We start from the raw sequence: 12,730 nt of genomic DNA, 5'->3' as shown, positions 1-12,730 counted from the left end.
GGACCCTGAAATTTCAGGTAAACCTCACATCTTTATGCATAGAATAATATAGACGACAGAAAAGATTTTAATATAATCAGCTCTTATTACCATAGATAATTTTTTTATAAATATAATTTTTATTTCTATTGTCATTGCTTCTTGATACTGTTTGAATAATTATATTACCTTAAGTTTGGTGACGGATTTGCATGCTGCATTTAAAAGTCATAAAGTAGAAACCATGCAACCACATTTTGGTATTTTAATTTGCAACTTACTTTCAATCCAAATAAAATTAACAAAACAATCTAGTCATTGTGGGCAAAATGTGTAAGAAGGAGAAATACACACTAATGACATTGTACCTAACGTTATATTTGTCCACTTTCCGGAAATGTGATATATATGTAGAAGCCATAGGTTCAAGTGAAAAACATTAATCATATTTGATACTAAACATTTTGCACTGTAAGATAAAATAGCCAGTGACTATAAGCTATAACTATCTCTCTAGCGAATGAGACTAATATCTCTAATTTTAAAAATTATTCTGTTAGTGTTATTCATTTATAAAAATAGTTTGTCATACAATTTTAATTATAGCAGTGATAATCGCAATTAATAAAAAAAATACAATAGTAGAGACATTACTCACAAGTTGTTGATTATTTTGACTAAAGTCTACCTATAGAGTTACTAATTTAATAATTTTACTGTTACACATTGTCTTCAAATAAATAATACACAATACACGTAAGATACTCAGCAATTGAATTATATGGTATATTGGTCTATAATATTTGTTTTTGACATTTGCATAAAGCGTTATTTATATTTCCTTCAACTACTTCAAAGCGTGGATTGTTCTGACCGTAGATACTGTATTTTATGATATCAGTATTTCTACTTCTATCTATATGGCAATTACCAATTTCCATCAGATGCATAGTAAGTTTGTTTCAAGTTACACAAAAAACATTATAAAACTCGTTCTATAATCACTTATTTACATGTAAATGTTATTTCGCGTTAACAAAGAATTTTGTAAATAAGAAATAAAAGTTAATTTCGTACAGGCGGCTACAGTAATCAATCATGAATACGTATAAGATGATTTATTGCTAGCAACAGCTGCATGATTTTAGCCGTAACAACTCTTTTCTTTGAAAGTTACTTTGTGAATAACTTCAGACTTTCGGTTTTGGGCATTTCTGTTCTTTGAGTAGGGTTTTGTAAAGATTTATTTTTCTTTCCCAATCTGTTTGATGATGTGAGGATGGATAAAATAAATTTTGATGAAATTAAAAAGACAACCAAAGTACTATTAGTTTCGCATTAAGGAGTAAGTACTAAAAGTAAGTGAAACTTTTAATTTTTCTTCCAGATAATAAATAAACAATAATTTAATCATATCTAATTGTTGTTTCTGATCACTTTGAGCAGTATACCCGTATATCATGCAGTTGTCCAATAGTCTTCCTAGCGAATTCTCATGTAGTCTATGTGGGTATATCTGCCTCACTTATTTCAGCTACCAAGCAATTTACTTTGTAACAAAGGTTTAGGGTTGAAAGATATACTATATGGCAGTGAAATTACAAGTTATGTAGGTAAAGTCTCAGTTTAGTTCGGCGATACAGCCTTAAATTAAGACGTGATATGTGTGTTGTCGTTCATGTATATAGTAATAATAATAATATAGATTAGCAGTTAGCCGTTTGAACTTCTAATTACATAAGAAAATATAATCTGTTTCAAATTTATTTCAATTAATTTGCCAATACTTACTTAGCTGAAGAAAAGACTCTTATCATTTCAATATTTGCCAATATCTTCTAATACAAAGAGATTTATTTTATTTTTTCGAGAATTCATGTCGAAAATGTTATTCAATATTAAAGTATTTAGTAATTTGATCTCACTGATGTATGTTTATTGTACTTGAGTAGCTCTATTTTCGTACGAGTAATTTAAAAACGTTTATATGGGACCGCAATATTTGGCATTATGATTTCGTATTATTAAAAGGCATATTTGTTTCTGTCTATTCGAAGAATAAATAAAAAGGGAATATCATAGAAAATAATAACGTAGGTACAACGAATTCTTTGTCAATCCTCCTGTCAAGGGGATTTAAGCGACAACCTTTCAAATAACTTGGCCATTAGGTTGATTGCAGGCAATTCCCACCATTAACGAAGTTTCAAGTTGTACTAAAATGAAACCAGGACATTTAACGAATTCACCCGAGTTAGCTATTTTACAACGATTTTCATGATTGGACACCTTATACTTATTGGTTTCATATAAATTAATCAATATTGACGGTTTACTTTTTTAAATAAGAGCTTAAATCATCTGTAGCTACGTGCATGAAAATTTCATTAAATTTTCTTAAATGAAGAATTAATTATCCCTTTTTATTTTTATTATGTCCCGACTTCACTCCGCTATTTGTTGAATAATTACATCAAAATTTTCTATTATCCTATTCTGCGAACTACATTTTCTAGTTAATTAAATGTTATAATATTTGAGTTACCCACCAAAATTAGTTTTAAAATTTCTATATTATTCTTCAAGTCTATGTAATCAGAAAGTAGTTTTAATGAGAATTAAATTAGTTTAAAATTATTATGAATCAAATGGTTTCTGATGTCTGGAATAACTAATAAATAACTAACTGCAGTCAGTCACAATTTTGGATTTTTCTTATATATATTTTTGCCTATTATTCCAAACTTATTACAATTTTACATGGTTTTTCCACTATTCGTGATTTTAATTTAAGAGTATATTTTTGCGATTATTATTAATTATTTGAGTAAGATAGAGATGAGACAACCTTAGTATAAAATTGTTATTACGGATCTCACCTATTATTGTCACCAAGTAATTCGCTTTATTTAGTTTTAAATGTGAAATTTCATACTTTTGTTCTCAAGAATTGCAGCACGTGAGTGTTATCACAGACGTCACAGCTAATTAATGGTGTTGAATGTAGGCAAATGTGCCACTTGCCATCGTCTGTACCATCAGATAATATACCAATATAGTTACATATATGAATTATCAACTAATAATAGTACTTGTTGTTAAGATATTTTTATTCATTGTATTAGAATTAGTAAATTTTGAAATTATGAAGGTAAATTGACACTCCAATATTGAAATGAAAACGTTTCAGTTACGGTGAACTTAATTAAGATTAAAAGGGAGTATAACTCAAACAAATCAAGTCCCTCATATTTCGAATGACACTGAAAAAAATCCTAAGGAAAAATCACTTAATCTTAATTCAGAGCGGAGTGGATAAAGGACCATCGAACAAAGAGCAGGATTGTTAATTTCTATATATATATTATTATCTAAAAGGAAGCACTTAGAAAACTGAAAATATTACTTCTATTTTATCCCGCGTTGCCTAATGTTTCTTATTAATCTCAGTCGTTAGGCGGGGCGTACGTTATTTTGTTATTTATCGGATGGTCGGGCGTTATTGCCACCTTCATTAATCTCTTGGATTCTTGAAGGAAATCCCGCAAAAAGCATTGTTACCCTTAATGATAAATGTTGGGCACCAGTCCTTGTCTCTTTTGCCCGTTTTTAGGCTTTCTCTTTCCTAAGCAAGCGTTTTTAAGGTGAGCTGTAATTTATCTATGAATTGTTTGGGACAGTTTTATCTTTTCTTAAAGGTGAGATTTTTTATGAACTTTTTCCGAAGAAATCTTGAGGCGTGTAAATTATGAAGTAAATTTTGGGTTTGCAAGAATCGTTTGAAACATCTTGAGCACTTTGTCTCTATTTAACATTTAAAAACTGAAACGATAAATATAATGCTGTGTATACCGGATATTATTATTTAAAAAAAATATCTTACATTATTACTATCTTACATTTTTACAGAAAGTCGCAAGCATGGAGAATATCTATCTCACATATTTCAGTCGTTGAGCAGCTTGATTTGTAAGCTGCCTTTAAATTTGAAGAATGAAACGAGGCAGTATCAATATTAATATGAAATTGCTATATTTACCGGTATACCTTTGATGTCTGTGATGCTATTCATATATGTAGGTAACGTATTCTACTATTAGACAATTATTAGCGTTACTTCATTTAGGTTATATAAAAAATACGTCTAAGGGAAAGTTCTACTGTCAAATAATTTTTATATATTTAATTAGCCTTAAGCGTTTTTTATACTGTATGTTTATACGGGATACGATATCGTATTTACAATTAACTGTTATTTAAATAAAAATCTCTTATAGCATTTACGGAGTTATTTAACGATGCAGATGTAATAAAAGATACTTAACAAAACATATTGATTTCACTGTCAGCGCTGGGTATAAAGTAACAAAGTATCTGAAATTAGCAATTGCGCAATTACGAATGTCATCTTAAAAAAGAAATACGCTAAAACAATTAAAACGAAAAACGTTAAAATAGATTAAAACGGTTTCGTATTTTATCGTATTTACACAACGCGATACTCTAAATCGTAAATCATTAGCAATATTAAAATTAACATAAGAAATTACAAGTAACAAATATTGGAAATCACAAAAGGATCACACCTAATTTTGTCGCCATGTAATTTGCTTTATTTCGTTTTAATTTGGGAATTGCAAAAATTAAAATAGATATTAACTTATCTAGATATTAACCTTATCTTACCACCAAATAATTGCATTTTTATGTCTTTGTCAAATAATATGGTTGTAACCATTTTTATTATTTTATGGCTGCGATTTCGTTAATGTGACCAAGATTTACTGTTATAAAACTAGACTATGTCCTTCATATCTACCAAGTTCCTTGATTATTAGGTAAATAATATGATTGTAAACATTTATAATGTATAATTTTATGCCGGCAATTTTCTTAACATGACCAAGATTGACTGATAAAACTATGCTATATTTTGTATCTGTTAACTTTCTTGATTATTACATAATCCGTTAAAGTGAGAAAAAGTGTAACAAATGAACAAATTTTATTTTACTTCTAATTTTAATTTGAATTACATATACTAAATGATTAATAAACTATTTAGTTTTTATTTAGTAAGAATTTTTATAGTAAGATAAATAATAAGTCCTAGTAAAATCAATGTTGAAATACTGAAATTGTAACTGTGAATTTAAACTGTGGTGTTCTTGTGTTACACAGGCTTGTAGTTCCAATGACCCGCATAGAGTTATATAATCATTACGTAGGTCTGTGTATCTCAATCTCCACCTTTACAGTCCCTCTACCGTAATTACACAGAACAGTCAAGCCGTCCCACCGACATTATTCCTATTAAGTTAATCGTGCACAATTCCAACAACGAATGTGATATTACAAATATGAAGTTAAAGGCTAATGCTTCTCGTGCACAAAGGTGATTACGCTGCATAATTTCGCGTTTCGCTCTGCAAACTCGCCATTTTAGTCGATACAGTTATAAATAAGGATCATATTTTTAGCGGGACGTCACATTGTTTATAGCGTTGACACTCACGAGGTTTAATGTATGAATTGTATTTCACTAACGACACGCTTCAGCTTCGCATGGATAATTCAATTAAGTTGCAAAAAATCATAACGAATTAAACATATGAACGTTCCTCATAAATAACTCTCGGATTGGATGAAAATTCTTTCAAGATCTAATCGATGTTTATCACAAACATATAAATCTATTTAGATAGTTTAGAAGGCAACATACATGCAGTTCACGTGATGATGCTACAACGAAGGAATGAAAATCAAAAAGTTATGTTTACGGTTTATATATTATATTTTCGTAAATTACCCATATTATTAATGGTTTATTAATTTCAATTATTTTTTATTATTGTTCTATGATAATATCCAGTGATTAATCAAAATCCGGTAAATTGTATAAATTTAGGTGCTGTCCATATATTAAACTATATGTATATACATTATCTATAAACAATTATTATCTAAAAGTCTGCAAATAAATAATGCAATCTTCTGACTCGCAATTAATGCTAATAAAATGCGAGTGCTTAGCTTAATGGCCATTAAGTAGTCATATTTTATAAGGAAAATAATTACCCGATGTGACAAAAATTATATTTTCACTGGAACAAATGTGTGGTCCATTAAGATTAACATAAAAAGAGAATTTCTTCTAAACGATTATATTTTGGGATAAGCGTTTTTGTCCTGCCAAATTGTCTAATCTGTACAAGATTTTCTACATAATTTTGTCTCTCTAAAATTTTGAATTTCTAAGATTCCTGCTTATATGATGGAAACTAATAACTAAGTAGTCATAGACAGTACCCCAAAGGAAACGAAATGTAAATGATATCAGCAGTATATATGTTGTGAGTGGGGACGAGTACACACATATATACTCGTATATACACAAAGTTGTGCCTTTGTATATACCATAATATAGTTGACTGGAATATAAATAAAATATTAGTATATGTTACGTCCTTAATAATTATATTCGATTATTACACAGGCTGTTTTAAATCTGTAAAGTATCGACAACTTTTTTCATTGAAGTAATTTCACTGACTTCTTCGATAACATTCACTCTCTTCTATTAAAAAAGTTTTTTTGTAACTCCAGTAATTGGTACGAAGGAAATTCACATCTGAAACAGATGCTTTCATTTAAAATTAAAAGTTTTACTTTAACAAATTTTAATTAGTTCAATTTGAAAAATGTAAAGGAACTCAAAACCTTTGATGTTTAAATAAATTTATCATAAATCTATTATTTAATTATAAACATGCAATAATATAGAATTGTAACAGAATTGATTACTTTCATTACATGAACTATGTAATAAATATTAATTACTGTTTATATGATATATAGATATTCGTCATGTTTTATTAAGACTTTTTATTCGATTTATTTAAGGGTAATTAAAGTTTAAACATCTAAAAAGTCATTTAATATTGGCCTTTCGAAGGCGAAAGTGGATTAAACTCCAATCAATTTTGAAGAGATTCAAAGAAGAAAGGAATAAAAAGCGATCCAATTAAATGCATTCGACCTTTCAGGATTCGGGTGGATAAATCGTATCGATGGAAACCTATTATACATTTCCTTTGAGAGATAAACATTTTATTTTGTAGTATTTTTAGATAGAGATAAGAAAGGAGAGAGATAAGAAATAGTATGATAAATGATATACACCAAAGTCACTATATGGAGTAAAACCAAAAAAATGTTCTGACAGAATTGAACTAAATATTGAAATTTCGTATATTTTAACATGGTGTTATAAAATAATCTATTCGAATAATTTGAATATTTTTGCGGATACTAATTATGGATGGATGGAATGAGATAGAACGACCAAAAAAACATGAATGGATTGTGTGAAAGATGATTTGAATAAAAGGAGAATATGCTAAGATATGACGGCCGCTAGGGATCAGTGGAAGAGAATGACATACTGCGCCGACTCCAAATATATAATCCAGGGATAATGACTAATAGTAAAATTAGTACGTTATTTAAATTATAATGACAATATCTCGCTTATGTTAGAGGTCAAAAGGTTGCTTATATTTTTAGGTTGGATAGCAATATATATCATGGCAATTTTCATCCAAATACAACGTGTATTATGTATAACAAACATGAAGATCTGTGTAGAACATACCATCATAAATATAAATACTTAAAACCCTTCGTCTGCGAAGCAGATTTATTATAAAACTTTTCCCTCTCTGAAATACTTAAATGCTTCTTACCTTGTTTTATATAAGAACAATGACAGAGATGGACGAAGATATCTGAGCGGAATCCTTAGAGCCCGGCACATCAATGCATGCCTCGGCTGACGGGCACAGATTAAGTCACACACCAAGTATTCCTGTGGTAAAATTTCGGGAATCTACCCTCGCTTACAGAGCTTATTAATTCTCTGGAATTTCGATGTCCCGTATGGTGAAAACAGGTAAGGTCTTGAGGTTACGTAGGGTCATCCATTATTTTGAAGTCTCCTTCTTGTTATCCTGAATATTTCGTCAACGGTTATTAATTTAAGCATATTATTAACTGCTATTTTTTTTAATTTTGAGTTATTTATTCCTCTAGCCATGTTTTACAGTCGGTTTAGTGAGTTTAGTGACTCCAAACTCATTCTATAATCCTATTAATATTGTAAACACGAAAATTTTTGAGTATGGATGGATTTTTCATACTCTTTCACGCGAAAACTACTACGAATGTTGATGAAACTTGACAGTAATATAGTTTATACATCGGAATAACATATAGCTTATAAATTTCATACGGGTGAAACCGCCGGCACAGCTAGTAATGTTATAAAGTGGAAGAGGGAGGATTTTGGTAGGTATAAAGAAAATAAACTCCGGAATTGCTAAACTTTGAAAGAGAAATATTTTCTCTATTTGAAAGACTTTTTATTCCAGAATGACTAACAATATAATATAAATATTGATTTATTATATTATAATTATTAACACTTTGTTAATTAATAATTTAAATAACATGCAGATTTTTATGGATCTATAAAATAAAATATATAGGAAATGTACGTGCCAATAATCATCGTTATGAAATTATACCTAATTCGAAAAACATATAATAAATAACATAACAAATATTATTAGTATCTGTCAAAACAAATTTCCTATATAATAATACATACATGAGTCAAGACCTCTCGGGCCAAGCCGGGATGAGCCACTAGTTAATATATAAAATTGAGCACACCGTATTATTAATGTAAAATATTATTTATTGAAATTCCACTCTTATCGTAATTTATATTGCAATATAAATCACAAACATAATTGTTAATAATAAAAATTTGAAGAAAATATGCTTGCTTTGTCTAACCTTTTCTTTTCAAGGTGGAACGTCAACGTTCTCCTATTATATTCAAGCGTCTATCAAATAAAGTACGTACTTAAAGTATATTGTACTTTAAAAACTCAACTTAACTTAGTAGATTTAAAACAGAAGCTTTCTTAATTACTGAGTATATCTTATGTGTACATTACATAAGTACGATACTTCCACAAATTCTGAGACAATTTTCATAATCCGTTTTTTAATATATATAGCAAAGATTACTCTTGTATTCGTCACTGACTTTTAATTTTAATTATTTAGTAAAAGATAAGTATAATTTATCCTTACCTGAAACTAATGAATAGAATACATAATAATGTTGACTAAATAATAAAAGAATAGATGATATGTATATGCGTACAACCTATATGCTGAAACCGCGAGTTGTGATTTCCATATATACTGTACTCTAGTGATACCTACCTATAGTGTGTCACTGCCACATTTCACAAGTGAAATTATAAAGGCCTCAGCCGAGTGTCGAACAAGTGGAGTCCTTAGACTGAAGTCGTATCCGTCAGGAGTTAGCCTTCAGCTGCTATTCATGTATTTACATAAGTACCATATGTCCACATTTTCGTTCGTTGAATCTGTAAAAGACATCAGGAAATAGTTAAATACAACATTAGTTATATACACTTATTTGGGGACACTTGTTTCCCAATTGTATATTTATAAGGTTCAACGGATTTTCTTGAAAATCTCTGTACAAATAGATTGCATGCTAAATTAAATTATTACTTGTTACACAATTAATAAGTGGATAGCATGAACATAGTCTTGGCCATAGATTAAAAAACTGTACTTGCCAAGCTGGCTACTTATTCTACGGCAGTGACGGTGCATGTGAGCTTAGTAATTAATCAATTTCCTTTATGAAAGGGTACGTGGTGAGGAAGCTCCTGTCAATTATATCTTCAGTCTTATCGCTCTATATGTAGGTCACATAAACGTTAACGGATTATCCAACGGCTAAATCCCATATATGTAGTATTATTCATGACTATACGAATCCCGTGGTGTTACCTGCGTGATATATCACTTATATTAATCGTTGATAATTTAACTACCACGAAGTACAAGGTTTTTAATAATTGGTCAGGTATTTTTTAGTTTACGTATTATAATATATAATCAAAATAAACCACAGAAAATCAAATTGTTTTTATTTAATTTTCTATGAAATGCATGTATAAAAATTAAATAAATTTCTCTAGAATTTATTATAAATTCCTGGCCTAATAGTATTATTTTATTCCGGTCTGCAGATTACGTTGACAGTGCAATCTCTAATGTAATCATTTATTGCATTCATTTATTATGTATACAAATCAATAACCACGTTAATTCATATAATTTTCAAGATGTACAATATTTGGTACGAAACCCTCTAAATGTTTCTAATTTTGGTTATACATATTATGTGACAGAAGACGTATAACAACATAGATGTATTAAAAATATATATATACAAATATTCTGGAAAATTTGTAGATAAAATTAGATTGTCTAAATACATTCAGTATCTATTTTAGAAAAAAGTAAAGGGAGACGAAGACAGGCGGAAACAACGACTTTTGGTACTATTGGAAAAATAGTATGTAAGATTATTATACTACTTGTGAAACATGCATAATAATTTTTATATATACAACAACAAATACATGGGTAGTAAGACTTAAATTACAAAAACATCAATAAAATACAGAAATTATCCGTGAAATAACCCCTCGATAATGCCGCAAAAGAGCAAATACCATGAAATATGTCATCTATTCGAGACGATTTCGATTTGATCCCGATTCAATCACGCCGACATTCAACCTCTAGTACCTACTATGAAAATATTTAAGAAACAAACTAATGCTGAAGAAGTTTTCGTCACATCTTTTTACTAAGGTAGACTTTGTAATAGGTTTTGTGTGGGTACTATGTGGGTGGGTACATTTCACATATATTTCAGCCGTCAAGCTGTTTTTAGTGTGAAAGATGAGAAAAGGTAATAAAGAACAACAGGGATGACATCGAGTAGTCTGGAACGACAAGTCATGAGTGGTATGGTGGAATTATGTAATAACGTGCGCGTGCATGTATGCGCATGCGCCAAGGTGTATGAATATAGCGACGGTAACTTTTTACCATCCTACTCCGGGTCGTTAGTTTATTTCTCATTCCGATTACAAAGAATTTGTACTAGAAGAAAAGCCTTGAATTTAGACTAATGTGCATCTAAATTTAAGTTACTAATTGTGCAACTTAAAAATTATGGCTAATTTTTTTTATATGTTAGGGCATCCATTAATCACGTGATGCTTGAAAGGGGCTGGGTTTGACAAAAATCACGAAAGGGAGTGGGGGGGGGGGGGGCTAATAAGACATCGCGTGTATTTATTTTATTCCAATCAAAAACAATCTGCAACCTTTCTGTCTAGACATTTTTATCATGGTCCTTAATTTCAGAGTAAACTAAGATTATTTTTTATACCTATATTTATAGATAGGTATAAAAAATAATCTTAGTTTACTTAGAGGTACTAAAATACACGTGATTAATGGTCGGCCCCTTAGTATTTATTATAAATGCGAAAGTAACTCTTCTCTGTCTGTCTGTCTGTCGCGCTTTCACGTCAAAATTTGGTACACAGTTAATATAGACCCTGAGAAAGGACATAAGCAAGTTTTTAATATGAATAAAAGGGTTGTAAGGCGTTGAAAGGGGACATGAAAGGTTCTATGTCATTCAAATTTTATAAAAAAATGTATAAATATTATATTATCTGTGGTATTACTTCCTAGAAAGTCGAGTTTCAGATGTAACTATTCTATACAGTACGTATTGATTTTAGACTGTTGTCAAATTGTCATGGTAGTATGCTGTACCGATTGGCATGTAGTATGCTTGATTTTATTCGCGTGCTACAAGATTAGTGGATACTACGCGAACAGAGTCGCTGGCAGACACTAGTTTAACATAAAAAGAGAGAAAACATATTGATACCGATTTAAGTTTCAAGTTTATAAGTTGTACTGAGTTATCCGCCAAGGATGGTTTACAATCAAACTTGAACCATTTGTTGGAACCATACTGTAAACACACCTGTCTGAGTGGTCACGAATTGAAACCAAACTACTGTTAGACATGCGATAGACATGGAAAACAGTCAAGTGTGATTTATTTATGAAAAGCAGATTCTGTACTTTAATAATTCAATACCGAAAGAGGATTTTTGCATATAGGCGATCATTGAGTGGGCCGTAATCTTGTTAGCCATTCCAATTACGTAAATAAAGCTCTTATTATTTGTATTCTTTATAAAAGAAATATCCTTGCAATACAAGTCAAAATATAATAAATACAGGACTATAATGGAAAGATGGTAAGGGAGAAAGTGTAGGGTCAATGTACCTATCTTACATTGACATTGATTGGTGTATATATTTACGAGATAAAATATTTTAAATATTTAGTACTCATTTTCAATCAAAACAGAATGAATGGAAATCTAATATATATATATTTGAAAGTAAGTTGTTATAGGAAAGCAAAATAGTCTTTACTATTATCTATATAAAATTTATAATACCTGTTTTTTAATATTTACAGTAGATACGAAACCCTGATTTAACGGAGATTAAAGGTACTATTAAAGAAATAAACAATAACTACGTTCACTGTGGGAATATTTATTCTTAACTGTTAAGAAACTTGCAGGTGGCGTGTAGTTTACATTAAAACAGAAATAATAATTTTCATGCAAATTAAAAGCATAGAATATGAATTTTCTTATTACGTATATTTATAGTTATACCACAGATAACATAATATTCCATAGTTTTACCGAGGTTGACTTTGTAAGAAGTCCTCTACGTCAGAAGT

The sequence above is a fragment of the Achroia grisella genome, unplaced genomic scaffold (assembly GCF_030625045.1).
Source record: "Achroia grisella isolate CSIRO2021 unplaced genomic scaffold, CSIRO_AGI_Agris_v1 utg546, whole genome shotgun sequence".
In the NCBI taxonomy this organism is placed as follows: domain Eukaryota; kingdom Metazoa; phylum Arthropoda; class Insecta; order Lepidoptera; family Pyralidae; genus Achroia; species Achroia grisella.
The sequence above is the reverse complement of the archived record's forward strand: the minus strand, read 5'-3'. Positions refer to the sequence as shown.